The sequence below is a fragment of the Panthera tigris genome, chromosome D4, assembly GCF_018350195.1.
Source record: "Panthera tigris isolate Pti1 chromosome D4, P.tigris_Pti1_mat1.1, whole genome shotgun sequence".
Classification (NCBI taxonomy): domain Eukaryota; kingdom Metazoa; phylum Chordata; class Mammalia; order Carnivora; family Felidae; genus Panthera; species Panthera tigris.
The window spans coordinates 6,557,942-6,585,540 of record NC_056672.1 but is presented as its reverse complement, the minus strand read 5'-3'; the positions used below and the strand labels follow the sequence as shown (position 1 = coordinate 6,585,540).

At 40.3% G+C, this 27,599-nt stretch overlaps 1 protein-coding gene and 1 non-coding gene across 6 annotated transcripts in view; one reads left to right on the top strand and one right to left on the bottom strand.

The window, feature by feature from the left end:
* Window positions 1-1,286: 1,286 nt before the first annotated feature.
* The window catches only part of JAK2 (Janus kinase 2), a 117,147-nt gene continuing 90,834 nt past the window's right edge, over window positions 1,287-27,599 (top strand). For 2 of the 5 annotated variants that reach the window (XM_042964833.1, XM_042964829.1), the window contains exons 1-2: window positions 1,486-1,552; window positions 1,880-1,959. The gene's annotated coding sequence lies outside the window, so the exon portion shown is untranslated. Of the gene's footprint in view, window positions 1,374-1,485; window positions 1,553-1,879; window positions 2,005-5,344; window positions 5,407-27,599 lie in introns of those variants that run through there. The other 3 variants (XM_042964831.1, XM_042964830.1, XM_042964832.1) reach the window with 3 other exon arrangements.
* LOC122233373 lies at window positions 18,252-18,359 on the bottom strand. The gene has a single exon (XR_006210922.1). It is a non-coding gene; the product is annotated as a U6 spliceosomal RNA (small nuclear RNA).

Here is a 27,599-nt window from a genome sequence, read left to right as displayed (position 1 = left end):
CTGGTGCATTCTCATTCCCCACATCTCTGCTCAAATGTCACTTACTCTGGGAGGTCTCTCTTGGCCACCCCTCGCTAAAATAGCCTACTGCCTCCTCGCTTTCTAGCCCTTTACTTTGTTTTATTTATCTTAGTGGCAGTTATACACTGGCACATCATGCGTTTCAAGTATGTTTGTCACTTTATCAGAATCCACGCTCCGGTAGAGCAAGTAGAACGCGCGTTGTGATTACATAGCATCCTTGGGGTCCTTACGGTCCGGCACCTGGTGGATGGTATGCGGATATGTGTTGAACGAATGAGTGGGGCTTTGGGGGACGGTGGGCTATGTTTGTCCTCATTCGCCAGTCCGCAGGCAGCTGGGCGCCTCGTCCCACCCTCACCCTATTCTCGTAGAGGTGAGGGACTGCAGTCGGGCGCACCTGCACAGAACTGCGCGTGTGAACGCTGCCCCAACTCTCGGCGCCACTTCCCCTCGGGCCGAGAGGCCCGGCCTGGGGAAGGACGGGTCCGCGGCACGAGGAACGTGGAAGCGAAAGCAGAAGGGGAACGAACGACCGTGCCCGGGAGGATAACGTGTGTGGTGGCCGGCTGCGTGCAGGGGGCGCCTTCCCGGCCGGGCTGACTCATTCCCAGCCGCCTCCACGGCGGGCGGCCGCCACACACACGCCCATCTGGGGAGGGGCGGGCCCAGCCCCGGCGCCCGGCTCCCGCTGGCTCCGCGGCCCGGCTAGCCAGCTCCAGCTCAATTTCCCCGCCCGTTCGGGCCCGGGGGACGCCCCGGGAATCTCCGCGCGCTCCCGCCGCCTGGCCGAGCAGCCGGGTCGTGCGTGGCCGCCGCCCGCCAGCCCCGCGGCGCGCGCGCCCGGAGAAGTGCGGCCCGGGCGCTCGGCGCTCGGCGCTCGGCGCACGCGCACACGCGCACACGCGCACACGCGCAGTCCCGGGGCGCGTGCCCGACTCCCGCCCCCGCCCCCGCCCGCGGGACCGTCTCGGTCGGCAGCGATCGGGCCGCCAGACTGCAGGCGGACTCCGACGCAAATAGGGCGTCCGGACCAGTATCGCCTGAGGCGCCGAGAAGCCGGTGTGGCCCGGGAGAGGGTGGAGACGACGCCTGTGACGGGCTTCCCGGCCGCCCGAAGTGGGAGTGGTGTGGGCTGGAAGAAGGAGAGAGGAAGAGGAGCAGAAGGGGGCAGCGGCGGCCGCCTACGGGCTTCCCTGCGCGCTGACAGGCTGGGCCGGCGCCCGGCTCGCTCGGGAGTTGGTGCCGCCGCCTCTGCCGCTCGGCCCCTGGGCCCGGACTCGCGGCGCGCGTCGGGGCGGAGAGCTGCTGCGGCAGCGCGGGGCCAGGCCCGGGGCTCGCCGCCGAGGGATGTGAGTGGGAGCCGACCCCGCGCGGGAGGGCCCGGGAGGGCCCAGCCTGGAGGACCCCGGCACCCCTGCCCACTCCGGGGGCCCCGCGGATCTCGGCCGGCGGCGGGCGCCGGGCGCCGGGGCGGAGCGGCCCCGGCGGGCCCCGGGGGCGCGTCCTCGCCGCGGGATCGGTGCAGCTGGTGCGTGCGATTGCTGCGTGGCCTCTGGCTGGGGGGCCGCAGTCGTCTGTCCGCATCCCTCCCACCTCCTGATGCCCGCTGTCCCCCCTGCTAGTGGCCCAGTAAACTTCTCGGCAAGAAAATCTTCCCTCTCGAAGCGGGGGGGGGGGGGGGAAGCCTGCAACGGCGTGTTTTCCTGTTGCTGTTTGCATCCATGTGTGCCTCGTAGCCGCCTTCCCCCCCTCCCCTTAAACCTCTTTAAAATTTTGTAGACGTCCGCACCGCCTAGGGAAGAGCATCTATTTCCCCAGGATTTCTGCGGTAATAACCGCTGCTTGCTTTTTTTAGGTTTCAGAAGCAGGCGAGGGAACAAGATGTGAACTGTTGCTCTTCGGAAGAAAAAGGTCCCCGCTGCCCTTCCCGCGAAGGTGGGTTTGAGATCCCGGCTGCGGTGCTCCGTGGCGGCGGTGAAGGCGAGTGTGGACTGCGTGCGTAGGAAGGGTGGGAACGTGTGTAGACAGGCAGGGCTCACTGAAAATGGCAGTGCTGGACTTAGAATGTGGGTCGGGGAGGGTAGTTCGGGGGGTGTTTAGTGTTGCTCTTGGATCCTTTAAGAAACATTCATTGCTTCTTTTCCTGCGAATTAGAAGAGCAGCGAGGCTTTACGTGGGGGGGGTGGGGTGGGGGGAAGCCTTGCGCCTTAACCCTTTCTCCTCCAGCAGCCAGAGCTCGGTAATCTTTCAAGGAGGGACATTTTCAAGTACTCAGAGATACCTACTGGGAGAACACGTTAGCTGTTGTGCTGGGGTTTCTGCTACCACACTGAATGCTTCCTGGATGGTTTTATCTGCCTAAGTTTGGTGCGTCGGTTGAATTCACCCAGTTTGCTTTCCGGTGGTGATTAATGTGTCAGGAGAAACTCCTTTTCTCTGAATGAAAGGCCAGGAGCGGCCGAATATGTCATAGAGGGGAGGGGAAATGTGGAGAAGGAAATTAGAAGTGGGAATAAGAGCGATGACGACTGCGTTTGGTTTCTTAATAGTGTGTGCGAGCGAGTTGTTGGGCTACTGCAAATAGCCTTGTGTGACACCCAGCAGATGTGAAGATGAATAATCAACCTTTGGACTCCCTTTCCCCACCCCCCTCACCTTTTAGCACAAGTGTGAAGATCACTAGCTTGCCTGTGCGACATGTCTGCAAACTGGATGTGCCCGGCACTTGCCTTAATAGTGGGTGTGTTTACCTGGAGAGGAAAGCCGCAGCCCTTGGTCACTGGATACGCGGGAATGCCTGCTTTGGCTCCAGCTGAATGGCCCGCGTTTTAGGGACAGTTACAGAATAGTTTGTTTCCTATACTGGTGTTTCCTCGGGTTCGAGGCAGGTGCCTCAGGTATGGGAAGGAAACGTGGTATCTTGTGTCTGCTTCCCCCGGCTGTTGCTGAAAGGCGGGATGCTTTGGAGGCAGAATAGGAAAAGAGCGCTGGCCCTGGTGTCAGATCTGGGTTTGAATCCTGGTGTTCCTGCCACTTTATGGTTGTATTATTTAACCTCTCCTTGAGCCCCACTTTTCTTAGAAGGTTGTTGTGACGATTCAGTAAGATCATGCATGCAAAATAGTACATCGCTTGGCTACTATTAAAGGCTCGGCTACTCATGGCTGGGCGGCAGAGGAGATTCAGAGAAGGACACAATGACCCTGCGCGAGGTGGTCTGCCAGGGACCAGTGTTTCTTCCTCTTTAGTAGAAGGAGATAAAGAACTTTTAGGTCTGGAACTGGTTAACAGGTCTTAAAGCCTTTTCATGGAAAGGTTAACTCTTCTCCCTTCTTGACACCCCCTGCCCCCACCGTTGTGCCTCCTTCCCGACTGTTGTGCTGCCCTCTTGTGGTTAAGTGTGCTAAGAACTTTCTTCTGCTCCTCCCCCATCACATCCCCCCCCCCCCCCCCCCCCCCCCCCCGGTCTTTTGAGGCCCCTTGCCTTTGCTCCCAGTTTCCCAAACTGTGTGCTGAGGTGCCCCCGGAGCACCAGTGAACTCAGCCTTGAGCTATTAGTTTGAGGTAGTTCACAGTGTCAACATTAAATTGACACAGTCCTTTCTACAATGTCCTGTCTTTGCAAAGCAGTTTCTTTAGAGGTTGCTCTCATAAAAAGCAACTACTGTATGAGAATCAGTGTGACAGAGGAAATGAGAGTGTGATGTTGTCCAGTTTGATTCCAAGAAGTTGTAGGAGGCTGAACAAGCACTAAGTTGTAAGGACATTAAATGGTTTGAATCTACCTCTTGAAGTATTTCTCTTGGCCTCGGGGGTGCTGTGAAATTACTAAGAACTCCCTGAATGGACAGTTTGGGAACCTTTGCCTTAGCTTTTGGTTGGCTTTTCTGATACACACAAAAGTCTTTTTAAGTGGAAAAACTGCATTTTTAAGTGTTGGTCACAAATTGTTTCCCTTCCCCACCAAAAGTATTGATACAGTTATTGATAAAATTATTGATATCCCGCTGGTACCAGCTGATCATGGCTTAGTATATTTCCTCTCCTATTTAATATCTTTGTAGCTTCTTCCTAGTGTTTTCATTTTAAAACTAATCCTATTGCTTATTTGTCATTCTAGTCACTTCCTGGTTTTTCCAGTCCTGTTCTTGGGCTCGTATTTTTGACTTGTCGTCGTGTTGTCATCGTCTTCTTCTTCTTCTTTTCTTTTTAATGTTTATTTATTTATTTTGAGAGAGAGCGAGCACAAGTGTGGGAGGGGCAGAGAGAGAGGGAGAGATAGAATCCCAAGCAGGCTACCTGCTCTTAGAGTAGAGCCTGATGTGGGACTCGATCTCACAAACCATGAGATCATGACCTGAGCTGAAATCAAGCGTCGGACGTTTAGCCAACTGAACCACCCAGGCGTCCCTTGACTGTCTTTTTTTTTTTTTTTTTTCAACGTTTATTTATTTTTGGGACAGAGAGAGACAGAGCATGAACGGGGGAGGGGCAGAGAGAGAGGGAGACACAGAATCGGAAACAGGCTCCAGGCTCCAAGCCATCAGCCCAGAGCCTGACGCGGGGCTCGAACTCACGGACCGCGAGATCGTGACCTGGCTGAAGTCGGACGCTTAACCGACTGCGCCACCCAGGCGCCCCTACTGTCTTTTTAAACTCACCATGCCCTAAATGAAAAATCATCATTTTATACCCTTCTGTAATTTCCTTCTCTCCTGGTCATAATAGGCTTTAAATTAGGCATCATCTTTAAACTTTCATCTTTCATTTACCTCTTGTATTAACCTATTTAACATGTCCTGTTCATATTTCTTTTGTCCCTTATATCTCTGCTTACTTCACTTTACCACCTGAATCCCAGGACTTGTTTCTTCAGCCTACAATATTGAAAGTCATAGCAACCTCTGAGTCCAGCTTCTCTTTCTTCTGTTTATCCACAATAGAAGTGTCACTAATACTCCTTATTGTGGCATTTCTTTGTCCCCAAATCTTCAGTGGCTTCCCACTTTCTACCTCTTAAATTTAACTTCCTCTTCCTGGCTTTCATTCTACTCTGTCATTGCTCCCTGCCCTGTTTATTCAGTCTTTGGTCTAAGGACCCTCAAAAGGCATTCTCTGCTGTAGTGTTTCAAGCCGCTTTCCACATTTTCTAATAATAGTTATGCTATTTCATCTTTTAACTTTCATTTATGTTTTCCATCCTTCTTCCACCAAGCCCAATTCTGTATCTGTTTGCGTTACTCACTAGGTATGAAATAACTAAGCCAGGTCTCAGTCTCATCTGAAAAAAATGAGAATGACTCTAGTACTTTTTCCATAGGGTTGTAGTGAGAAAGAAGTGAATTAATACATGAGAAGTCCTCAAGACCAGTGCCTAGCACATTAAGTGCACCTTAAGTTTTAGCTTTTATTATTATAATTATTTATCACCACTATTATTACTAGTACTGTTACTATGGCTGTACTCCCAGTTAAAATTCTACCTCATTTCTGAAACTATTTCTCACTAAATGCAGTTTTTTCCTTTCTATATTTCCACTGTTTTTTAGTCACAGAGAATCTTCTCATAGTTTAATTATATATTACGCTTTGGTTGTTTGATGATTATTTCTCTAGTGTTAACCATATCTTTTCAAGTTGATTGTGTATGCTTTGAGGAACACACAGAGTGCTGAGCAGATGGGGAACATTCAATAAATGCTATGTATTAAAAAGGAACTCTAGTCAGTTACCAAACAAATATTTGTTAATACCTGCGATGTAAAAGGTACTTTGCTATGTCCAAAAGAGATGCAGAAAGATATAAAATAGGTTCCTTTCACTGAGAACTTAAAATGTAACTGGGAAATAAGTAATAAAAGTTATAGATATTTGAGACCATTTAGAGTTGAAGCGAGCAAGGAAGGCTTCAGAGAGGAAGTAGAATCAAAACTAGGCAGGATTTGATTTTGTGTAAGAGGAAGGACCTTGTATAGGTGGTAAACAGGCAAAATCTGCATGACATTTTCAGAGAACAGTACGGAAAGTAACTTAAGTGAAATGAAGGTTTGTGTGGCAGGGTAGTAAGAAATGAGGTTGATAATATAGATTGGAAGCAGAATACAGATACCTTTGAGTGCTAGGATGAGAAGAATATACTCTGCCTCATAGGCAGCTGAGAAGCTTTAAAAGTTTCGACGGAGAAAGAGCTTGCTAAAAGTATCTTAGGTGAAACAGACTGGCACAGTGCTAGGTATAGTATGAATTGGAAAGAAAAGTGATAGAGCGAGGAAGATAATCTAGGCCTAGTGTTTGGATTTAGTGAAAATAGGACTGGGGAGATGTCACACAAGACTTCATTATAGACTGGATAAGAAAGGAGGATGTGGTGGGGTTGGGGGGTAGGGAGGAAGACAACACATCAAAGATGACTTTGAAGTTTTGATCTTCAGTGCCATAAGAAATTCAAGAGTGTTGGAATGTCAGGACGTCTGAGAACATCTGGGCTAGCCTCTGAATTTTGTGCATTAGGAATCTGAGACCCAGAGAGATTTAAACATGTGTCCCAAATTACTCAACTAGTTAGTGATAGAGAAAGAACTAGAATTTTTTAAATGGCCATCCTGACAGACATAGGTATGAAAATATTAGTAGCTGGTTGAAGAGATACAGACAGCTGGACTTAGATTTTGGAGATGTTGAATTTGAGGTAACAGTGAGATAGTCAAGTGAAATAGATAGCTAGATGACTGGAACTTGGTAGAGAAATTTCAGGCTGGAATTGTAGTGCTCAGAAAGAAGAGCAGTGGACCTGAAATTGAGGCTTGGGAACTGCCCATAACTACAGGACGAAAGGAGAGGAATTAACAAAAGAGACAAAGAAGGAGCAGTCTGTCTGAGAGGAAGGTGGGTGGGTAGGTTAAGAGGGTGGGAATGATTATCATGTTGATCACTGTTGATCACTGCTAAGAAATGAGAATCAGAACTGAAAAAAGGCCTTAGAAGTGTATACTAATGTTTTTTCTAACATGAAATCTAGAAAAGCAGAAAAAGAAAATTACTTACGGTTTTCCCATGCAAACATCGCTACTGTTAATATTTTGCTCTCTCTAGTGTAAGAGATGACCTTTGGATTTGACAGTTGGGTGAATAATGGAGACTTCTACACAAAGCTCTCATCACTGGGACTAAATTTGAGAATTTTAGGCATAATAAAGACTGGGATGTATTTTTGACAGTGTTTGTCATTCATCTGTGTCCTTTTATATCACACTATACATGTACTGCTGTTCCTTGTGGGAATTAGCCCTATACTTATTATTTGAGTGAGTAGACATTGAGTGTTTTTTTTTTTTAATGTCTATTTATTTTTGAGAGAGAGAGACAGAGTGTGAGCTGGAGAGGGACAGAGAGAGAGAGAGGGAAAAAGGGAGAAAGGGAGAGAGGGAGACACAGAATCTGAAGTAGGCTCTAGGCTCTGAGCTCTCAGCATAAGAGCTGGACATGGGGCTTGAACTCGGGAACCACGAGTTCGTGACCTGAACTGAAGTCGGATGCTCAACCAACTGAGCCACCCGGGTGCCCCAACATTCATTGGTTCTTTTTTTTGGAATTAAACATTTTTTTTAATTTAATTTTTTAAAATTTACATCCAAATTTGTTAGCATATAGTGCAACAATGATTTCAGGAGTAGATTCCTTAGTGCCCCTTACCCATTTAGCCCATCCCCCCTCCAACGCCCCCTCCAGTAACCCTCAGTTTGTTCTCCATATTTATGAATCTCTTATGTTTTGTTCCCCTCCCTGTTTTTATATTATTTTTGTTTCCCTTCCCTTATGTTCATCTGTTTTGTCTCTTAAAGCCTCATGAGTGAAGTCATATGATATTTGTCTTTTTCTGACTAATTTCACTTAGCATAATACCCTCCAGTTCCATCCACGTAGTTGCAAATGGCAAGATTTCATTCTTTTTGAATGCCAAGTAATACTCCATTGTATATATATACCACATCTTCTTTATCCATTCATCCATCAATGGACATTTGGGCTCTTTCCATACTTTGGCTATTATTGATAGTGCTGCTATAAACATGGGGCTGCACGTGTCCCTTCGAAACAGCATACCTGTATCCCTTGGGTAAATACCTAGTAGTGCAATTGCTGGGTCATAGGGTAGTTCTATTTTTAGTTTTTTGAGGAACCTCCATACTGTTTTCCAGAGTGGCTGCACCAGCTTGCATTCCCATCATTGGTTCTTATTAGACATTCAGTAGCCTGGCAGGTTAGACAAGTGATCTCTGGATGCATTTGTACTGGCAGAATCTAAATAAACTGATAAGGTAATAATTTCTTTCTTTCCTTTTTTTTTTTAGTGAGAGAGAGAGAGAGTGGGGGAGAGGGGTGGAGGGAGAGAGAGAGGGAATCATTGAGCAGACTCAGTGCAGAGCCCGACTTAGGGCTCGATCCCACAATTCTGGGATAAGACCTGAGCTGAAATCAAGAGTTGGATGCCCAACTGACTGAGCCACCCAAGCACCCCAAGGCATTACTTTCTAAAAAGAAAGAGAAATCCTTGTAGATAACTTATTGAAGTGAATGTAACATGGTTAAAAGTATTTAGATTAGGAGAGCTGGAGAGGGCAAAACGAAGCATTATCTGTTTTTAAAGCCTATATGGTATAGCTATCAAAGGTGGACTAGGTTCAGATAGTCCCTGGATGGTTAGTTTTGCTTGAATGCTTATTTTGATTTCCCAAGGACATATTTTGGCCTGCTTTTTTGCTGTCAGTCCTTGGGAATAGTGTATTCATTACTGCTTACTAAATGACTTTAATAAATTCTGATTACGAAATTAATTGTCACTAGGTAATATTTTGTAATATGAAAGGCAGTGTGATGTGAAGAAGTGCGCTGTTTTGGAAATAAGGGCATCGGGGACTAACTGCTGTCAACCTAGTGTGTGAGTTTGAGCCAGTCACGTGATCATTGAGCCTTAGTTTTTTTTCCTCATTTGGACAATGAGGGAATAAAATAAATCTTAAAAAAATTTTTTTTTAATGTTTATTTTCGAGAGAGACAGAGTGCGAGTGGGGGAGGGGCAGAGAGAGAGGGACACACAGAATCCAAAGCAGGCTCCAGGCTCTGAGCCATCAGCACAGAGCCTGATGCAGGATTCGAACTCACCGTGAGATCATGACCTGAGCCGAAGTCGGATGCTCAACCAACTGAGCCAGCCACCCAGGCACCCCTATAATAAATCTTTTTTAAAATAACTTTGTTTACTTTAGAAACACGAATAAACATGGTAAACTGTGTACTATGGTTTATAACAAAAATCAGCAATGTGTTGCTCCTCCCCCATCTCTGATTCCTGTTTCCCAGTAAACCACTTTCAAATCTCTTAACAGTGTCCTTCGGTATTTATCTCCATATTTCTAAATAACGTAATCTACCATCAGTAACACCTCTTGTCATCCTGTATCTGTGCCTAAACTCTGCCCTTTTCTCCTTTACAACGAATGAACTCAGGGACGCCTGGGTGGCTCTGTTGGCTAAGTGTCCAACTTCAGCTCAGGTCGTGATCTCACTGTTCGTGGGTTCGAGCCCCACTTCAGGCTCTGTGCTGACAGCTCAGAGCTTGGAGCCTGCTTGAGATTCTGTGTCTTCCTCTTTCTCTGCCCCTCCCCCACTCGTGCTTGGTCTCTCTCTCTCTCTCTCTCTCAAAAATAAATAAACATGGGGCCCCTGGGTGGCTCAGTCGGTTAAGCGTCCGACTTCAGCTCAGGTCACGATCTCGCGGTCCGTGAGTTCGAGCCCTGCGTCGGGCTCTGGGCTGATGGCTCAGAGCCTGGAGCCTGCTTCCGATTCTGTGTCTCCCTCTCTCTCTGCCCCTCCCCCATTCATGCTCTGTCTCTCTCTGTCTCAAAAATAAATAAAACGTTAAAAAAAAAATTAAAAAAAAAAAACACATTAAAAAAAAATTTACAATGAATGAACTCAGTGTCCCATCTTAAGCTTCTCCTGCTTGGGTACAGAAACCCATCTCCTTTTACCTTCAAGGACTTTACTATTGTATTTCTCCCTCTTTTTCCTGCATTATTAATTTTCCCCTCTACTGGCTCATTTCCAGATGCTATTGCTGTGTGATATAACCACTTCAAAGCGTAGTGATGTAAAGCAGCACTTTATTAGGCTCACAGATCTTACTGGTCAGTAATTCACATAGGGTACACCAAGAATGCCGTGGTTTATTTTATTTTATTTTATTTTATTTTTAATTTTATTTTTTAAATTTTCATACAAATTAGTTAGCATATAGTGCAACAATGATTTCAGGAGTAGATTCCTTAATGCCGCTTACCCATGTAGCCCATACCCCCTCCCACAACTCCTCCAGTAACCCTCTGTTCTCCATGCTTAAGAGTCCCTTATGTTTTGTCCCCCCTCCCTGTTTTTGTATTATTTTTGCTTCCCTTCCTTTATGTTCATCTGTTCTGTGTCTTAAAGTCCTCATATGAGTGAAGTCATATGATACTTATCTTTTCTCTGATTGACTAATTTCGCTTAACATTATACCCTCTGGTTCCATTCATGTAGTTGCAAATGGCAAGATTTCATTCTTTTTGATTGCTGAGTAATACTCCGTTGTATATATATACCACATCTTTATCCATTCATCCATTGGCTCTTTCCATACTTTGGCTATTGTTGATAGTGCTGCTATGAACATGGGGGTGCATGTGTCCTTTCGAAACGGCATACATGTATCCCTTGGGTAAATACCTCGTAGTGCGATTGCTGGGTCATAGGGTAGTTCTGTTTTTAGTTTTTTGGGGAACCTCCATACTTTTTGCCAGAGTGGCTGCACCAGCTTGTATTCCCACCAGCAGTGCAAGAGAGATCCTCTTTCTCCACATCCTCGCCAACATCTGTTGTTGCCTGAGTTGTTAATGTAAGAATGCCTTGTTTTTGTTCCACAATGTCTGGAACCTCAGTTGGGAAGACTTGGCCAAGGGTATCTTGAAGGTGGGGGACTAGAATCATCTAGAGGTATCTTCACTTACAAGACTGGTAGTTGATGTTGGCTGTTGAGTGAGATCTCAGCCGGGGCTGTTAACTGGAGCATGTTCATGCGGGCTGGACTTTCTTACAACATGGGAGTCTCCATGTAGTTGGCTTTCTTACATGGTGAGTTGAGATTTAAAAGCGAATGTTTCAGTGAACACAGTGTGGACAGGGAGTAAACTCCACTTGTTAATTGGAGAGTGGCAAGGTCACATGTGAAAGAAAACATGCAGGACGAGAGAGATTGTTATGGCTATCTCTGGACAATACTGTTGCCATAGTTTGCCTTTTTTTTGCTGCACTTCACATGCCTCCCACATCCAAAATACGTGAAAAATACACCAGCCCCCTTCTCAGAGACCTCTAATTCACATCCCACCAGGACATCAGCTCAAAATTTAGTGTCTCATCTACTAAGTCAGGTCCAGATGCTGTTGAGGTTCCTTGGGAACCTTGGATATGGTTTCTTGACAGTGACTGCTCTTTAACCAAAAGACCTCTGAAGAGACAAGTTGTAGGTTATATGCCTCCACATAATTAACCTACAAGACTGGAAAGGCACGTGTCAATTGCAGTGGCCACTCCTGCTCAAAAAGAGGGACAAAGGAGACACATGGTAGTATATAGCAATTCTGAAACCTGGCTGGGAACACGTTGGCAGTTTCTTGACTAGGGTGCAATCCTGCTGTCTAGAGGTTGTTCTTTGTGGGCCATGACTGGTTCTTTTGGTCATTGATTTCACTTCTGAATCATTCAGTTTCACCAAAAGAACTCATCTGTCTTTGCAACTTAGTAACCATCTGAACTTGCTTCCTGCCTGTAGTCCTTCAGGGTCCAAAAGCCACCTTTTATTTTATATAGTTCTACTGCCACTTTCATTCTAAGCTGATGTAGCTCCTTTAAAAAGTTCATGGAGGGGCGCCTGGGTGGCTTAGTCGGTTTGGCGTCTGACTTAGGCTCAGGTCATGATCTCACTGTTTGTGAGTTCGAGCTCTGCTTTGGGCTCTGTGCTGACAGCTCAGGAGCCTGGAGCCTGCTTTGGATTCTGTGTCTCCCTCTCTCTCTGCCCCTAACCCACTCGTGCTCTGTCTCTGTCTCTCAAAAATAAATAAACAATAATAAAAAATAAATAAATAAAATAATTTTTAAAAAAAATTTCACGGACTTCCTGTGTATTAGTTCATAATCTACTCTGTCAGACAAAAGCCATACCTACAAATCTTTTTTAAGAGGAGCTTTTTCTTATCTTCAGCTAACTGTGAGGCTGCTGTGGAACAATACCCTTAAATGATCCTTAGAACATTTTTTGTCTGAAAGGATCAATTTGCTGCTTAGATCTTCCTAAGTTTTTTTTTTTTTAATTTTTTTCAATGTTTATTTATTTTTGAGAGACACAGAGACAGAGCGTGAGTAGGGAAGGGCAGAGAGAGAAGGAGACACAGAATTCAAAGCAGGCTCCAGGCTCTGAGCTGTCAGCACAGAGCCTGACTTGGGGCTCAAACCCATGTACCGTGAGATCATGACCTAAGCCAAAGTCGGACGCCCAACCGACTGAGCCACCCAGGTGCCCCAGATCTTTCTGAGGTTTTAACTGTGGATCTTACAGTCCCACTGTAGATTATCTTTGTCGGGAAGCCCTTTCTTACTTTAAGAATAGTCTGCTGGCTGGGAAGGATGTTCTGAACCCTTCCTTGAAATTGCACTCAAAAAGTGGCTCATTCTTTAGTTTACCTCTCTAATCTCTTAATTATAAAGGCAGCTAGAAGAAGCCAGCTGCTTCTTCAACATTCTACCTAGAATTTCCTTAACTCATTAAGTATATATTACGTTTCCCATGTTACTGTAGGTGCTAGTTTTGCCACACTTTACTATATAACAAGGGTATCCTTTTATTGAGTTTTCAATAGCATTTTCCTCACTTGCCTTTAAACCTTCGTGGACAGCCTTGTTAAGGCTTTTTTGCTTTCATTAAGTCTCCTCAGTGCCCTTTAAATATGTGAATACAACCAGAAGGGTCCTCATCTGTTCTTTGGCTGTACTAGAATTGTTCCCTAACCTGGTGGTTTTATCATAATTACCTAGAGGGCTGATTGAAACATACATTGCTAGGTACCACCCTCAGAGTTTCTGTCTCAGCAGTTCTAAAATGAGACCTAAGAATTTGTATTTTTAACAACTTCCCAGGTGATGCCTATGGTGTTAGTTTGAGGACAAGACTGAGAATCACTGATTTAAAACAGGGTTTGGATGTACCTGGGTGGCTCAGTTGGTTGACTCTTGATTTCAGCTTAGGTCATGATCCCAGGGTCGTGGGATTGAGTCCTGTGTTGGACTCTGTGCTGAGCGTGGAGCCTGCTTAAGATTCTCTCTCTTTCCCTCTGGCCTTCTCCCTGCTTGTGCTCTGCTCTCTCTCAAAAATATAAAATAAAATAAAACAGGGATTGGCACAGGAATCTATGATGCTATGTCTATGATGTTGCTGTTCACTGCTTTTCTTGATGGGCCTAGTACAATCTTGGGAACAGAGTTGCTGTGTGCTGAAGGTTGGACAGTAGCTGTTAGCCTTGCCTATCTTAGGTCGTTATGCTGTGCAGTTTTTTTGTTGGTGTTCCATATTTGATGTGTCCCTGATATCTTTGGAGTTTTTCTGAGAAATGGAGCAATATATGCAGCATCAATTCATTAAAATAAATTCTATTTATTTATTTATTTATTTATTTTTTAATGTTTTATTTATTTAAAAAAAAAATTTTTTTTTTTAACGTTTATTTATTTTTGAGACAGAGAGATAGCACATGAGCAGGGGAGGGGCAGAGAGAGAGGGAAACACAGAATCGGAAACAGGCTCCAGGCTCTGAGCCGTCAGCACAGAGCCCGACGCGGGGCTCGAACCCACGGACAGTGAGATCGTGACCTGAGCCGAAGTCGGACGCTCAGCCGACTGAGCCACCCAGGCGCCCCGGTTTTATTTATTTTTGAGAGAGCACAAACGGGGGAGGGGCAGAGAGAGAGAGAGAGAGAGAGAGAGAGAGAGAGAAAGAAAGAAACAGGATCTGAAATGGGCTCTGTGCTGACAGCAGTGGGCCCAATGTGGGGCCTGAACTCACGAACCGTGAGATCATGACCTGAGCCAAAGTTGGATGCTTAATTAACCGACTGAGCCACCCAGGTGCCCCCATTTTTGGTTTTTATGCTATTCTTTCTATTAGTCATTGCTTTTATTATTTTTTTAAAAAAATTATACTTCGATCTCTTCTCTACTCTGAAATTATATCTTGAAACTTTCCCATGCTTTCTTGATCCATCTGGAATTTGTGTTAGTGCAAGGTATAAAATGGGATCCAACTTTTTCCCCTCAGATGATTGTTCTAACACTGGCATCAAATAATCTATCTTTGCTATGGGAAATACTAATATTTTAAATTATGTATATAGTTGAGTCTGTTTCCAGCCTTTGTTTTGTTCCAACAGTGGCCTCTGTGAAACTACTGTGATTTCTAGGTCAGGGAATAGTTCTATCAGTTTCTTTATTTTGAAGTTCTGTACAATGTTTAGCATATGGAAGGTATTCCAGTGTTTGAAAATAAAATGAGGAAGTCAACAGCTTAGGGATATAAGCAGATCTTTGTGCATATTATTTAATTTGATTATTCTATTCAATTTCTTTCTTTATTCTTATTTTACACTTGGATTTAACCTTGGTTTTCTGTTTTTATTTTACTCTTTTTGGCTTTATTGTGAGGTGTTATTTTTTTGTACTTTATGAATGGGTATTTGTTAACTTTGAGTCTGTTCTTATTAATCTATTTTTGGATTTAAATTGTTAAAAACTAACAATATGCTTTATCTGTATTAAACTTGCATATGCAAATTTGCATATGAACCTGATGCGGGGCTCATTCTCCTGACCATGAGATCATGACCTAAGCCAAAATCAAGAGTCAGATGTTTAACCGACTCAGCCACCCGGGCACCCCTATAGTAAATTTTAATATACGATGGGTAAATTTCTTCTTATTACTTTTCTGACAAATATGTTAAGAGCTTTGATAAATTATAAAAATGACAAATACAACAAAGGAAAAATAGGAAAAAGCCAGACACAATTCATAAAGAAATACACATGGACAACAAATATACCTAGCTATCTTCACCAATAATAAGGAGAATTCAATGAAAAATAAGGACTAACTTCTCTTTTTTTTGCCCGTATACTGTTTCTAGCAGATAGTTTGAATTACAAGCTATGCCAAAAAAAAAAAAAAAAAAAAAAAAAAATCCCATCCTTAATCGTAAGAACTTTTAAATGCCTATCAAATACATTCACACAGAATTTAATAGGATCTGCATTTTTAGGAGATACACACGTCTTATGTAATAAGTCAGATTCTTGTGTTATCCCAGAAGCGTCTTCATTAGTCCTTTTGTACTATTACGTTTAAAGAAATTTTTTTTTAATGTTTATTTATTTTTGAGACAGAGAGAGAGAGAGACAGAGTGTGAGTGGGGGAGGTAGAGAGAGAGAGGGAGACACAGAATCTGAAGCAGGCTCCAGGGTCTGAGCTGTCAGCACAGAGCCCAACATGGGGCTCAAACTCATGGTTTCATAGTAGATGTGCTTACTGTGATAGTGTCTACCATTTCTGATTTTATAACATTTTTAATGTAATGTTTATATTCAAACAAAATGAGCAGCGTAATGGATTAGATGGTGTGAAGATGAGATAAAAATACTTAAAAAACAATCTCTGTTAAAGCTTTTTTCCTAAATTAATTTTCCTATATTTTGAATAATTTTATATCTAGAATTCATTTTTCTTATGCCATGTTACCTGGACATTCCATTTTTGACCAAAGAAGAATGTTCAGTCTCTAAAGAACATACAAAATTAAATCAGTTTACATGTAATTAATGTAATCAAAATTAGTGTTACTGTTTTCAAGCAGAAGTTGAGGGAAGAACAAGTTCTGGACCAATTAGTCAGTAGAGCCTAGACCACATTGTCTCCTTTTCTCCTTTTGTTCTCTTTAATAATAGCATCATTGTATAGCATGGGTGTAGTTGGTGCTGTCAGTGATCCACCTTTATCCCCTGGGAGCTTCAGTGTGCTTGAGTTAGTGTTTGCATCTCCGACCAGCTGACTCTTCTTGAAAATGTAGGAAGCCATACTTCCAATGCTCTGGCGGCCAGGCCAGAAGTGCTGTGAAATTAACACTCCTGTGTGTAGCCCTCAGCCACTTAACTCTTCAGGGGTTGCTATTGTACAAACACTACAGCTCATCCCTGGGATGGGATAATTCTGAGATATTATGCTTTTTATACTGTTTTCTAGAGCCTTTCTGAGGGATTAGGCTCACTCTGGTAGCTGGTTTGAGAGTGCAGTTTATAGGCTGCCTTCCCTTTCTTATACCACTTCTCTGTTTCTCTGTCGTAGTTTCCTGAATTTCAGATCTAATTTACTTTTGAATCCTGTATGAGGTTTTGCTTCCAGGAATATTTAAACTAAGACATCATGTCTTAGGGGATAGTGTGACTAAACTTCAACGAGAAGTTTCATTTTTCAGCAGTTTTATTTTTCAACACATATGAATTGCCATACTTTTTTCATCCTCGCTGCCTATATTATTGGAAAGGGGAAAAAAGGAAAAGAGAAAAAAAGAAAACAAAGGAAAAGAAAACGAAAAGCTAGAGGGGCCTGGGTGGCTCAGTTTGTTGGGTGACCAACTTCGGCTCAGGTCATGATCTCACAGTTTGTGAGTTCGAGCCCCGCATCAGGCTCTGTGCTGACATCTTGGAGCCTGGAGCCTGCTTCCGATTCTGTGTCTCCTCCTCTCTCTGACCCTCCCCTGCTCACGCTCTGTGTCTCTCTGTGTCTCAATAATAAATAAATGTTAAAAAAAAGAAAAGAAAAGCTCTAGCATTGTCTAATAAAGTGTGAAGAGAAGGGAAAGTGTTAGTCTCTGGATGAGATTAGTTCAGGTGGATTATTGCGTTTAATCATTACAACAGTCCTCAGAAGTCATGGCCATTATTATTCTTTGTTTTAAGAAATGAGGGAAACTGAGTGCAGAAAGATTAAACTGACTTCAGAGTAACATCACACGGGACAGAATTCAAACCCAGTTCCATTTCAAACTTGCGTCCCAAACCAAAGACTATATTCTTCCTCTTTGTTTTCATTTCAGTATTTAAAAATACTTTTTTAAATATTCTTAACATATAGGAAATTAGGAAAATAAAATTGTCTGTATTTGCCATCCACTTTTAACAATATTTTGTTACTTTTTGCTTTGGATCTTATTTTCTTTAAGAAATAAACATTATAGATACAGTCGAAGCCCATCTACCTATTGCTACTCCTGTCTCTCCCCTGTTTACCTCACTAGAGGTAACTACCTACTAGCCTGAAGTTAGTATCATTTTCATGCCTATTTTAAACTTTTATTTTATGTGTATATATATATATATATATATATATACTAAGTATATATTTAGTATATATAGCAGTACCTGTAAATATATAAATATAATTTATAAATATCTATATCATATAAATATATATATTTATAAATGTAATTTATAAAATATATAGTAATAAATAGAAATATATAACTAATTTATAAATATATAAATAAATCACATAATATCTATATATTAAATATAATTTATGAATATATAAATAAAAATATAAAGAATATAGTAGTATTAAACTGTGGGTTTAAATAGATTGCATCACACATAAATATCAATCTACAACTTGCTTTTTAAACCTCACTTATCTTTATGACATTCATGTATCTGTGTGTTCATATATATAGCTCTAGTTCATTCATTAAAATTGATGTATAATATTCTCATTATGAAGATTCTCCAATTTATATACTGGTTTTTTTCTACTGATGAACATTTAGATTATTTGTTTTATTTTATTATTTTATTTTATTAAGTTTCATTTTAATTCCAGTATAGTTAACATACGATGTTATATTGGTTTCAGATGTACAATATAGTGATTCAACAATTCTGTCCCTTACTCAGTGCTCATCATGTTAAGTATATTCTCAATCCCCTTCACCTATTTCACCCATCCCCCCACCCACCTCCCCCTCTGGGAATAATCAGTGTGTTCTCTATGGTTAAGAGTCTGTTTCTTGGTTTGTCTCTCTCTCTCTCTTCTTTTCCCCAAAATATGGAGTGCTTCACAGATTTGTATGTCATGTTTGCACAGGGGCCATGCTAATCTTCTCTGTAGTGTTCTAATTTTAGTATCTGTGCTGTCAAAGGGAAGCACTGTTTGTGGTTTTTTTGTTCTTACAAATAATGCTGCTATGAACATGATGCAGTACTACATTCATTTCTCTAGGGTTATAACTAGAAATGGAATTTCTGGTTTGTAGAATAGTTGTATCTTCAGATTGATTGAATGTAGCCTAATTGCTCTCTAAAACCAGGTGTTTGAAGGGTCCTTCTGCTCTATATCTTCTCCTTCACACTTGGTATCTTCGGACTCCTTAATTTGGCAACCGGATGGGTATAATTCGATATCCCACCTTAATTTGCATTTACTTAATTACAGGTGAGATCTACCGTCTTCTCCTATGTTTATTGGTCTATTCATGTCTTTCATTCTTTTTTTCATTAGGGTTTCTTTTGTTTATTGATTTGTATTTTGTAGTTACCTTAGTTTATAGTTTGGCTTCTGATCAACAAGGGTTAGTACCATTTGGCACCTGTCAATTTGACAAAAATGTCCTTTTTTGGTTAACTTTTCTGTATGTTTTTGTGTCTCTTCTAAGCACTGTATACCTTGATTAAAAAAAGAAAATCCAGTCTGACGTTCTTTGTCTTCTAGAAAGTGGTTTTAATTGGCTAATTTACATTTATTGTACTTGTTGACATTTGGACTTAAAAATTTTTTGTTACCTTATTTTGCTTTTAATTTTCTTTACTTTTTTCCTTCTTTTCTGCCTTCTTATAGACTTAAAGATCTTATAAGTCTTTTCTTTTAATGGCTAACTTAAACATTTTTGACATAAATACTTAAATATTCACTTTATAAAAAAGCACAAAGTTATTTAGTATACTTCTTCTACAAAACAGGCAAGGAGGAACCAAACACCCTCTGTCATCTTACTCTCAGCTAAAATTTCAGTTTCACATGTTTCTTTTTTCAGTTTTTCATTTTTAAAAACCTGCCAGTACCTAATACTACTTGTACTATATTTAGAGATCAGAATTTTTTTTTTTTAACGTTTATTTATTTTTGAGACAGAGAGAGCCAGAGCATGAATGGGGGAGGGTCAGAGAGAGGGAGACACAGAATCTGAAACAGGCTCCAGGCTCTGAGCTGTCAGCACAGAGCCCGATGCGGGGCTCGAGCTCACGGGCCGTGAGATCATGACCTGAGCTGAAGTCGGCCGCCCAACCGACTGAGCCACCCAGGCGCCCCGAGATCAGAATCTTTAAAAGAAAAAAATCTGTAATAAATTTTACGAACAACCTTTGCTTTCAAGTGTACATGAGAGATGAATTGTAAAATACAAAACAAAATCTGGGATTTCATTTCCTGAAACTTTCTGATTGAATAACCTGAAAACACTCTTATTAAGAAATGCTAGATTTGCAACTATGTGAATGGAACTAGAGGTTATTATGCTAAGTGAAATTAGTCAGAGAAAGACAAATATCATATGACCTCACTCATATGAGGACTGTAAGAGACAAAACAGATGAACCTAAGGGAAGGGAAACAAAAATAATATAAAAACACGGTGGGGGACAAAACAGAAGAGATTCATAAATATGGAGAACAAACTGAGGGTTATGGGAGGGTTTGTGGGAGGGGGGATGAGCTAAGTGGGTAAGGGGCACTACTCCTGAAATCATTGTTGTACTATATGCTACCTAATTTGGATGTATATTAAAAAAACAAAATAAAATTATATAAAAAAAAGAAATGCTAGATGAAATATAGCAAACATCCTTTAAAAAAAGCTTTTTCCTTGGGGAGAATTTTGAACATACAAAAGTAGACATAATGGTGAAATGAACTCTTACATACTAATCACTCAGCTTCAATAGCCCTTATTACCTGAGCCATTTCTGTGCCATCTGCTTTCTCTATCACGGTGTTATTTTAAAGCACATTGTAGACACCATATCATTTCTTCCATTATTTCAGTATTCACCTCTACAATATAAGAACGCTTTTTTAAATTAAAAAATTACAATACCTGGGGGCATCTGGGTGCCTCAGTTGGTTAAGCATTCCGACTTTGGCTCAGGTCGTGATCTTATAGTTCACGAGTTCGAGCCCCACACTAGACTCTGCACTGACAGTGCAGAGCTAGCTTGGATCCTCTGTTTCCCTCTCTGCCAGTGCCCTGCCCTCTCTCTCTGTCTCTCTCTCTCACACACACATTCTCTCTCTCTCTCTCTCTCTCTCAAAAATAAATTAAAAAAGCTTTACAAATAAAAAATTACAATTCCTTAATATCTTAAAATATTCAGCAAGCAATCAAATTTCTAATTGTCTGATATATCATAAATGGCTTTTTAAAATGGCATTGGGTATTTTTTGTAACTAGGATCCAAATAAGGTCCACACATTGTGACTTTATAGTCTCAATCTATATTTCTCCTACGTCTCTTCTCTTTTTTATTTTTAACTACACTAGTTATAATTTCCCACAATGTAGATTTTGCTGATAACCTTTTCATGGTATAGTGTACTGTGGTCCCCTGTTCTCTGCATTTCCTATAAATTCGTATTTTATAGACTTGATTGTATTCAAAATTTTCATACTGCCAGAAAATATTTTCTTACATGTTCTTACATGTTCTTGTTTTATTAATTCTACTTTTTCAGTTGACTGCCTTCCAGTCCTTTTTATAGGATCCTTCCAAATTTCCCTTTCCCTTGTAAATTGGGTTTTCTATAGCATGTTTCCTTCTATTCTTTACCTTCATTGAATGTTGTCTTTCCTAAAGGTATTACATCACATCTACCCTAGGGTCTAGAGGAAGTATTTACATTGCTACTTCCATAGCTCTTTATTATCCTGATACAAAAAACAAAAATCTTATCCTCTGAGATTAATATGATACAGCTTATATCCTCAGTCCCTCCAGTTATCCTTTGCTGCTCTTTTCTTGCCTATTCCTGTGTTACTGAGAATTTTTGACATCTAACTTGGTTTTCCTTTATATTCCTTTTTCTGACATTTTCATGAGGTTATATTATTATCCAGGTGAAGAACTCACCTAAAGACATGTTAAGGTTTCTTTGTATATATTTGACTCTGCAGTGTCATCCACGTTTTATAGCAGTACTGCATTCTCATGTCGTCATTCGAATTAAGCCTTGCTATTATCTCAGATTGGTAAACTGTTAATGTTACCAATCTCTGCTCGTATTCTCCGGTATTTTTAGATCTTTTATATTGCATACCTGTGCTCTTGATCCTGTCCCTGTCCATCCTAGGGCTAACACCTTGCTGCTTTGTTTTCCCTTTCTTTCTTTGGTATTATCACTGTTTGCCCCCTCTGGTAGCTTAAGAATTATGCTTTAGCTTATTATGATTATGATTATGATTATGATTATGATTATTATTTGTTCTCTTCTGCTCTTTGACCATTAGCAGGTACCCTTTCTCTTTTCTGCTCTTCACTCTTTTTTTTTTTTTTTTTAAACATTTATTTATTATTGAGAGACAGAGAGACAGAGCATGAGCAGGGGAGGGGCAGAGAGAGGAGGAGACACAGAATCTGAAACAGGCTCCAGGCTCTGAGCTGTCAGCACAGAGCCCAATGCAGGTCTCGAACTCACAAACCGCGAGATCATGACCTGAGCCGAAGTCGGACGCTCAACCGACTGAACCACCCAAGGGCCCCAGCTCTTCACTCTTAAAAATAGCCATGCCACCTTGATTTCCTTATTTCCTAATTATTCTCTTAATTTTTTCCCCAGATATTTCATATACATTGGTTTAAAAATCAGATCACACAGAAGAGCTTAAAATGCAAAAACAGTTACAATGAGAAGTTTTATTCTTCTGACTTCAGTCCTTTTCTCCCAGAGAAAGTTAGCTTTGACTGTTAACTTTTTGTAGTTCAATCTCTGTTTCACCTATACCACTGTTTCCTTCCCCTTCTCCTCATATTTATTCATTTCGCTGTATTTGATGTCTTTGTAACTTGAGGTAGTATATTATAACTTTATTTCTTGTTCCAGAAACCATAGACAATATTTGTTGATTTCTTACTTTCTAGGGTTAATGTACCTTTACCAAGATTCTCTTTAGCTACCTCTTGCTTTCACTTCTCAGCGTTAAGCATTTGTATTTTTATGTCAAAATGAACATTTACATTGAGTCTAGTAACGTTAATGGGCACTTTAGTTCTTTGTAGGCGATTCCAAATTTGCAAAACAGTAACAGTGTTATATTGAGGATTATTTGTTGTAGAGCCAGGAGCATACTGTAATTTCATTCCCATTCTTGTCAAGTTTTCTTCCATTGGAATTACCTTTTTTTCCCTTTTTTTTTCACTGTTATTTTCCTTTATTATATCTTCTGTGGGTGTGTTGTGTTGTGTTGTTTTGTATTGTTTGTTTGTAAGTGCTTCATGGCAAGCAGTCTGATACCACTTTTTTCTGAAGTCTTCCTTCCAGAGTCCTCTCGCTGGGCTGAGTGCGCTTCAGGCCTGCTGCCCAGCTGTCATCATGTGACTTAACTACTTCTTTCCAGGGTTGGATCTATTTTCTGGACCTGTTGTCATCTTTTTGATTTACTCCTTTGGTTTGGTTGGTATATCTTAAGAAAGTAACTTCTGAAATGCTGCCTTTGAGGTAAACTTTGAATATTCGGATGTTTGAAAATTACTTTATTCTGCTGGGTAAGAATTCTAAGTTGAACACCATGCATGAGATTAGAAGATTCAAAATAATAGTATAGAATGAAAGGAAAAGCCATCTTTACCCTTCACATCCTTTATCTATGCTAGTCTTTTGCTAATTTCTTAATTGCTAAATTCAGTGGATTTTTTTCCCTTCTATCTTATTTAACCTCTTCACAACATTTGATAATTCAACTTGTGATACTCTTTTTCTTTCTTTTTTTAAAAGGAACTCTATTTTTATTAAAATTTATACAGAAAAGCACAATAATCAGAAGTATACATATGGCATAAAGTGAACACTTCCAGCTTTTCTCCTACTTCTCGACTATTTCAAGAATCTGCTATATTCTTCTTTATGTTCTCCCATTTCTGACAGTTATAAATAATTCTTAAATGTTTGGGTTTAAGAATTTGATATCCAACCCTCTTTTTATCTTATATATCTTACATCTGGGCAGCATGTATACTTTTTGCCTAATGACTTTGGAATCTCCAACAAAAGCACATAATGTTTTTCTTAGCCTTTGGAAATCTAGCTGCCTATGTGATATCTCAGTCTGGGTGTCTTATTGGTAACTGAGATTCATTATGTGCCAAACTGAATTCATCATTCCTCCACAGCTATTTTTCTTCCATATGTCCTACTCTGTGAATTCTAAGACTGGACACCCAGCCTCCCAAACCCCAAACCAAGAAATTATTCTTAATTCCTCATATATGAAGCTGATTACTGCGAATCTTCCTTTTAATTGTCTTATAGGTGCTTCATATTCCAAACATCTAAAATCCACTTTCCTGGGGTGCCTGGGTGGCTCAGTCAGTTGAATGTCTAACTTCAGCTCAGGGCATGATCTCATGGTTCGTGGGTTGCAGCCCCGCGTCAAGCTCTGCACTGACAGCTCAGAGCCTGGAGCCTGCTTTGGATTCTGTGTCTCCCTCTCTTTCTCTGCTGCCCCCTGCTTGTGTGCTCACACGCTCGTTCTCTCTCTCTTTCTCTCTCTCTCAAAAATAAAATTAAAAAAAATCCTCTTTCCTTTCAAACTTACTTTTGTTATCTATCTTGGTGCGTAGCATTACTTTTTTCATACCTAGTTGCTTAGTTGGAAATCTCAAATTCAGGTTGATTCCTCCCTTTCTCTGAATGTCCAGTTGGTAATTAAGGTAGGTTTATGTGGTAAACCTATGTGGTACACAGTCCTGTCCTTTTCCCCCTGTGTATTCGAATATTACAGTTCCTGCAACACTTTATGTATTGTTTTATATCTGTCCACATTATTTCCTTTCCCTTCAGATGAAGAGCTTTTAAGGCAAAGGATTGTCTCTTTCTTTTGGAAAATGTTGAATGTGTAAATGAGTATTAAGTAAGTTGCGATAAAGTCAGGTGATACAATAATACGTAAACAGAAAAGTGATGGAATACATTTAGACTAGAAAATTTGACATGAGCGAGCAAGTTTAAAAATTCCAGAATTTCTCTTAAGTTAACAAATCTAATACATACCTGTTTTATCTACATTTTGGCTGAATTACTCCTAAAATACCTTTGTAAAGAGAAGGGAAATATATAAGTAAGTGCAGTATAATGACATTTTATCTTCTTTTATTAAGGATTCATAAAGTAGAATTTTATATTTTACTGTATCACCAGGAAATTTCTATGACAGTTATAGATTACTGTGGTATACTTTCCAAAATCGGCTTCATTCTGTGAACATTGGTTTTAAGTTTTAAGTGATTTTTTCTACTTTTAATTCTTTATAATTAATAGCGAATAATGGAAACCAACATACACTTAAAGGAAATATAGCTAACTTCCAACAGATTAATTAAAATATATTCCAGATATTAGCAATTAGCAATCAGTATGAAAATGTTTTATGAAATGTATATCAAAGTGGTTTTAAGGTTAGCCTAGAGGCTAATTAAGACATTTTTAGGGGCACCTGGCTGGCTCAGTCAGTAGGGCATACAACTCTCGATCTCAGGGTTGTGAGTTCAAGCCCCACATTGGGCATGGAGCCTACTTTAAAAAAAATTTATTTTTTAAATAATATCATATCAAAGAAAAATCCTACTTAATGAAAGAGGTGATAGAAACAAAAACTAAGGGAAATAATACTGACACCAAAACATGGGTTTTGAGAAAAAGGCCCTCTTATTTTAGATGGAAGTGTATAATAAAGCCAATTTCTTAAACTGACAAATAACTTAAAAGTAGATGAGACTAAAAAATAATTGATACTTCTTGCTGTTCCCTTTTTAGCTGTCTTTCCTCAAATGTTAGTTTAGCCTTTGAGGAATGTAGGGAAACAGAAGAGTAGGTACATTATGCCTGAAGCGTCCTCCTACCATAGTTCTCAGTCAACGTTTCTTTGTCATTACCTCAGGAAATTCTGTCTGATAAAAAATATCCAAGCCCTTTTTTAAACAATAGTTGCTGATAAGTAGATCCAAATTTTTACTAACTGATGATTTCTGTTGAAGACATGATGTTCCCAATACCATTGACAAGAAGCTCAAATTGGACTTTCTCTGCCCTTGTGCAATTCACGTTATGTAACTTTTCTTGGCTGTCGCTATACTTGGATGTTTGATTATGGTTTAGGGAGGTATTGCATTAGACATAATTGGCCAAATGTGAACTTTAAAAGTATGTTTGGGTAGCCAGATATCTGGTAGAAACTGATCAAACTAAAGTAGGAATGAGAAGAGGTAAAGACAACAAAACTTTGTTTTGATGCTAACAGCTATCTGGGGGAATTGTTTTACATTTTCTATGTTTCTTCTAAGAATAGATGTACTTTTTAAAAAACAGTTTTATTGAGATGTAATTCACATACTGTACATTTTGCCCCTAACCATACATTTTTGCTTTAAATTGAAGAAGCAAAACTAGAATCTGTGTGAATGGGAATAGTGAGAAATTGTATTTAGATATCATTCTCAACTGCATTCCTGGGATTGACCCCTCTTGGTCTTGATTTTCTGACTTTTTTATGTGTTACTGGTTCCATGTTCTATTGTTTTGCTATGTTCTTGAGAAACATTTGCCTTTTGTGATACTCACATCTAGTTTTGACATCAGAGTAATGATTATAAAATAAAATAATTTGGGAAGTATTTCCTGCTTCTCTGTTTTTGGTAAGAGTTTGTATAGAATTGGTATTATTTTGTCCGTAAATTTTGGCAGACTTTACCAGTGAAGTGATTTGGCCTGGCGTTTTCTTTGTGGATAGATGTTTAATGAAAAATTTGATTTATTGAACAGATATATGTATGATACAATTCATGTTTTCTGTTTCTTCCTATATCAGTTTTGTTAAAATTACTGGTATAAATCATTGTAATCCCTTTTCCACTTAGTATCTATAAGATCTGTAGTGATATCCGGCTTTTATTCCTGCTATTGACAATTTGCGTGTTTTTTTTCCCTTTCATTATTGATCATTCTACTTAGAGATATAAATCTTATTAATCTTTTTCTAAAACTAACTTTTGGTTTTATTGATTTGCTCTGTTTTCTCTGCTCTTCATTACTACTTTCTTCTCTTTTCTCTGGTTTCTTTTTCTAGCTACTTAGGAAGATCATTGATGCCAGATCATCTTTCTTAACATAAGTACTTAAAATACACATTTCCCTTTAAACATCACATTAGCTGTATTTCAAAAATTTTATTTTTTAACAGTTTTTCTTCTTTTATTTTTTTTTACTATGTAATAACATTTTTATTTATTTCTCCAATAGCCAAGAAATAAAGTATAAAATTGTTTTCTCCATTTTCTTTGGAGAAATTATTGAGAAATTTCAATTATTATTTTAATGTTTATTTTTACTTTTGAAAGAGAGAGAGAGAGAGAGTGAGTGAGCCTGGGGAAGGGGCAGAGGCAGAGGGAGACACAGAATCCGACACAGGCTCTGAGCTCTGAGCTGTCAGCACAGAGCCTGATGCAGGGTTTGAACTCTTGAACTGTGAGATCATGACCTGAGCTGGTTCTTTGAAAAGATCAACAAAATTGGTAAGCCTGTAGCCAGAAATCATCAAAAGAGAGAGAGAGAGAGAGAGAGAGAGAGAACCTGAATAAACAGTATTAGTAATGAAAGAGGAGATATAACAGTCAACACCACAGAAATACAAAGAATTGTAACACAATATCAGTATTATGAAAACTGAATATTATGAAAACCTGTCTATGCCAATAAATTGGACAATCTAGAAAAAATGGATAAATTCCTAGAAACCTATAACCTACCAAAACTGAAGCAGGAAGAAATAGAAAATTTCAACAGACCAGTTACCAGCAATGAAATTGAATCAGTAATCAAAAAACTTCCCGAAACAAAAGTCTAGGAGCAGATTTCTTCACAGGTGAATTCTGTCAAACTTTTTGGGTTAATACCTATTGTTCTCAGGCTATTCCCCCCAAAAAAAGAAGAGGAAGGAAAACGTCATTGAGGCCATTGTCACCCTGATACCAAGACCAGAAAAAGACATCCCCAAAAAAGAGAGCTACAGGCCAATATCTTTCATGAATATAGATGTAAAAATCCTTAACAAAATTTTAGGAAACCGAATCCAACAATACTTTGGAAAAATCATACACCATGGCCAAGTGGGATTTATTCCTGGAATGT